Source organism: Anopheles gambiae (assembly GCF_943734735.2).
Source record: "Anopheles gambiae chromosome X unlocalized genomic scaffold, idAnoGambNW_F1_1 X_unloc_2, whole genome shotgun sequence".
Taxonomy (NCBI): Eukaryota; Metazoa; Arthropoda; class Insecta; order Diptera; family Culicidae; genus Anopheles; species Anopheles gambiae.
The window spans coordinates 65,001-70,000 of NW_026902626.1; positions in this window are offsets into that span (position 1 = coordinate 65,001).

Here is a 5,000-nt window from a genome sequence, read left to right on the forward strand (position 1 = left end):
TTATCGGAATTAACCAGACAAATCATTCCACGAACTAAGAACGGCCATGCACCACTACCCTTAAGTTTGAGAAAGAGCTATCAATCTGTCTTACCTCAATAAGTTCGGACCTGGTAAGTTTTCCCGTGTTGAGTCAAATTAAGCCGCAAGCTCCACTTCTTTTTTTTTTTAAATTCTTCAAGAGTTCTTTATTGAGGACCATTGTTTCCCGAAAGAACCCCGCTCCTACCGGCGGGGGGTTACCACTAACGGATTTCCCCCCGCCGGGAATTCCGCCCGTTTGGGCCTTTCTCTTTATTTATTTGAATTCAAAAAACTTTTTTTTTTTTTTTTTTTTCACTATTTTTCCTTTCGTGAAAGGTTTTCGTTGCCGCCTTTTTAACATTAAATATGTTCCGGTAACCGTTGTCCTTGTCCTAATCCTTGCAGGTTTCACCGTATCATCAAAGAGCTGCGTCAGCGCGCGGACACGATCGCCGATGTTACGGCAGCTCGCTCGTCATCCGTGAGGCTGCTTCTTCGTTCGGCAAGCTGGGAGCTCGGCAGCTCGTCCCACGGGGGAGGCTGAGCCTCGACCTCCGCTTGCCGTTGCTCCAGCCGCCGCTGCCTCTCTCTCTGCCGCCGGTTAATGCGACGCCGCTCCACTTCCGCTGCAGATGGTGGTAGTCGCCCACGTCGTTGGCGACCCTGCGGAACAGCTCCTAGCACTCCGGCCCGACGCCTTTCCCGGTATTGGAGCTGCATAAAGTTACGCCGCAGTCGCCGCATCTCCATCGTGCGTGGGGAGGGAGGCAATCCCCGGCTGCGCGGGGGGATTGGCGGCTCTGGAGGGCTGACCTCCTCCTCCTCGACCTCCCCTGTCGGCTCCACTACGTCGTCGGCCGCGTCGTCATTGGCCGCTGCGCGTGCCAAGATAGCCGGGACGACCTCGTCCACGCCGAGCCGCTCCTGCCGACGCCGCTGCCGCATCCGCCGGGCGCTGCGGTTGCGCACCTCTCGGCGTCGCATCAGCCGTCTCCGCTCTGCCTCCGCCATGTCCTCGGGCGGGCTGGATGCAGGAACTGGCTGAGCAGCCTCGGCGGCTGCCAAGTTTTGCTGCTCCTCCCGCCAGTCCTCCTGCAGAACGGAGAGGATCTGCCGAGCCGCTTGCTGGATGCGGTCCCACCACTCCGCACTCTCCAACAGGCGGCTGCCGAGGTTGTCCTCGTCGACGCCGTGCAGCAACTCCGCGCGAACATCCGCGAAGCGGGGACACTGGAACAGTACGTGGGCCACCGACTCGACCGACCCTGCGCACCTGGGACAGTCCGGGGATGGAGCGAACCCGAACACGTGCAGGAACTCGTGGACGAAGGCATGTCCACTGAGAACCTGCGAGAGGTAGAAATCTACCTCTCCGTGTTTCCGCCCCGTCCACAGGCGCACGTCTGGCACTTGTCGGTGGGCCCAACGTAAGTAGCGGCTGGTGTTATTCGCCGCCTCGTCGTCCCACTGTTGCTGCCACAGCTGCAGCGATGACTCCTTTTCCTCCTGGCGAATCGCCTCTCGACTGCTGTCCGGGCTTAACTGCAGTCGGTTGTAGCAGCGGGCGTCTTCCTTCACCAGGAGGTGGTATGGCAGTTCTCCGGCTAAAACCACCGCTACCTCGCAGCTCGTGGAGTGGAAGGCGCTCGTGATGCCCTGGGCCAGGGGGCGCTGCACGCGATCCAATATCCGCCTGCACCACTGTAGGTCCGAGGCTTCCGCCCAGACGGGTGCGCCATAGCGGATAATGGACGCGGCCACTGCGGCGAGCAGCTTCCGCTTGCTCACTTGGGGGCCGCTGTGGTTGCGCATGACGACACGCAATGCTCGCACCACACGGAGGGCCTTGTCCGCGACCATCTCGACGTGTGGGCGCCACGACAGGTGGTCGTGTAGCATGACCCCCAAGTAGCGGATCGACCGCTTCGAGCGCACTTCCACTCCACAGATGTTCACAGGGATGTTTTTGTATCCGCTTCGCTTGCTCGACACCATCAGCAGCTCCGTCTTCTCCGGCGCCAGGGAGAGTTTGTGCCGCACCATCCAGCTGTTGACCGCTGCCACCGCTTCCTCCGCAATCGCTGCTGCGTGTTCAGGAGTTGTCCCCGCTGCCAGGATCGCAAGATCATCGGCGAATCCCACGATGGAGGCGCCCTCAGGGAGCTCTACGGCTAGCACACCGTCGTACATTATGTTCCACAGTGTGGGGCCCAATATGGACCCCTGTGGAACACCTGCCGATACTCGGCGGGTAACCGGCCCGTCCGCCGTGTCGTACGTAAGCTCCCTGTCGGCGAAGTAGTCCTGCAGTATGCGGCACAACTGCACGGGGACTCCCTTCGCCTGGAGCGCCTCGGCGATGCTCTGCCAGCTAGCCGTGTTGAACGCGTTACGGACGTCCAGGGCCACAACCATGAGGCAGCGCCGGTCACGGTTGTTTGTCCTTCCAAAGGACTTCGCCCTTCGTCCCGCGTCCACGACCTGCTGGATGGCCTGCAGAGTCGATCGCCCTCGCCGGAATCCGAACTGCTGCTCAGACAGTTGCGGACTCTCTGGATCCTCGATGTATTCGTTGAGCCGGTTCAACAGCAGCCGCTCCAAAGCCTTGCCCGTATTATCGAGCAGGCAAATCGGGCGGAAGGACGACGGCTCGCCCGGTGATTTGCCTGGCTTTGGCAGGAGCACCAGTCGCTGCTTTTTCCACGGCTGCGGAAAGCAGGACGTGTCCAGGCACTCCTGAAACACCCGGCGGAAGGGCTCCGGTTGCTGCCTGAGAGCAACCGTAAGGGCGGCGTTCGGTACTCCATCAAGCCCAGGAGCCTTCCGCGGGTGCATACTGGCTGCTATATTCTCCAGCTCGGTCAGGCCGATCGATCGGAGCGGCGCCATGTTGCCAACTCGGAGATCGGGCCACTCTACCGGCGGATGAACCGGGAACAAGGCGTCGACAATTCGCCGCAGTTCTGCTGGATCGCGTTCCGGGGCTGAGCGGGCCGCCTGGAACCAGTGGAAGACCTTCCGGAAAAAGTTTCCGGTTTCATCCTCCCTGATCGACAGCAAGAACCGGTCGAACGCCTCGTTCTTGCTCACACGAATAGCCTTCCGAAGGCTCTCCCTGGCAGCTGCGAGTTCCGTTTGGAGCTGTTCGTTGGGCGGAATGGTCCTCATCGCCATTTGCTCCTTTCTGGAGAGTTCTTCGATCATCGTCTGGATCGCCGGAGTCCACCAGTAAGCTGGCCGACCTGTGTGGTCCTGCGCTGGGAAGACCCGCGACATCGTCTCGTCGCAGACGCTGGTCAGCGACTCGACCAAGCTTTCGACGCTGTTAGCTTGACGGGCGAACCCAGTCATGGCCAGCGCTTTCCCGAAAAGCTGGGAGTCAAACTGACTGGTCTTCCAGCGCTTACCGGCATTGCTTACGCGGGCCGGGCGCTGTCCACGCCGTGCTGCCCGATCCCTCGATGATGGTGGACTCACGCCAACCTCGTACCGGACGTAACGGTGATCACTGAGCGTTACCACGTCGGGAACGCGCCAGCCTCGGGTGCTGTCCTCGCGCGGGTCGAGACGGCTGATCACACTACTGGCGAACGTAACGTCCGGTCGGCTGGGCGGAAACCGAGTTGTGTCCGCTCGGTTCCCCTTGAACGTTGGCAGACAGTCTGCCTTGTTCAGTAGCACCAGCCCGAGGTTGTCCGCCAACTGGAGAAGCTCCAAGCCCTTCAGGCAAGTCCTGCTGCTTCCCCAGTCCAGGTGCATGGCGTTGAAATCGCCGGCCAGGAGAACCCGGCTGCACCCGCGGACGATCAGGTCGATCTTTTCCATAATGCTCCGGAACTCTGGAACTCCTGTCTGCGGCGACACATAGCAGCTCACCACAGCGATTCCACCGACGTCGGCCGCAACCACACCGAGGGTCTGACGGTGCCTGATACGCTGTATCGGCAGCCGGTTGCCGTTGACGACGATGGCAACCGTCTTACTCTCGTCCGTTACCCAATTGCCGTTATTGCGCGGTACGCAATAGGGCTCGGACAAGAGCAGAACGTCAAGACCCTCGGTGGTCAACACATGCAACGCCAGGTCCTGGGCGTTCTCGCAATGGTTGGCGTTGAACTGCAGGACGTTCAACATTGTGGTTGCGGGCCTGGGCACATGGGGGCGGCGATGCGATGTGGGCCGCCACAAACGATGCACTTCGGATCGCAGGTGCATGATGCCGCGCGATGATCCGTGGCTCCGCAGCGCAGGCATAGGCCGGAACGATCCACGCCGGCGCAGTCTGCAGTGGTGTGTCCACGCTCCAAGCAGCGGAAACAGCGAACCGCGCTTCGCTGCTGTTTTGGCGCGCTGCGCACCAGGCACGCCGAGTATCCAACAAGGATACGTTTGTCCGCCAGAAGGTCAGCGTCCCTCCGTGGAAGTCGGACACGGGCACGCTGCGTCCCATCACGACGCTCCCACAAGGACGTGGTTGCTGCAACTACTGTGCGTTCCAGCGCCCGCTGCAGACCGCGTTCCACATCCTCTTTTGTGGCCAACATGTCGATGCCGGTAATCATCACCTCGGCCATCTCCGTGATGATCCGGCCAGTGGCCAAATCACCGACCTCCTCCTGGATGCGCAGCAGCAGCACAGCGGCGTCTGCATCCTGGTTAAGCGAGAGACGAAGGGAGTCGCGTGACGTGCGGTAGCCCTGCTTGACTCCCTTGTTCTCGTCGGCCAGTCGCGGATTTAGCCGTATCTTCTCAAACAGCGCCTTGTACGAGCATCCCTCGGCCGGCTCAAAGATGAGCTGGTCCTGCCGATGGCGTGCTGGACGCTGGCGCTCCTGGCGCAACTGCTCACTGCGCTGCGCCTGTACAGCAGTTGGCCGCTGCTGGTGTTGTTGCTGCTGCTGTTGTTGCTGCCGACGCTGTTGCTGCTGCTGCGTGCCGGCGACCGCCTGTCGCTGTGGTTGCCGCTGCTGCTGCTG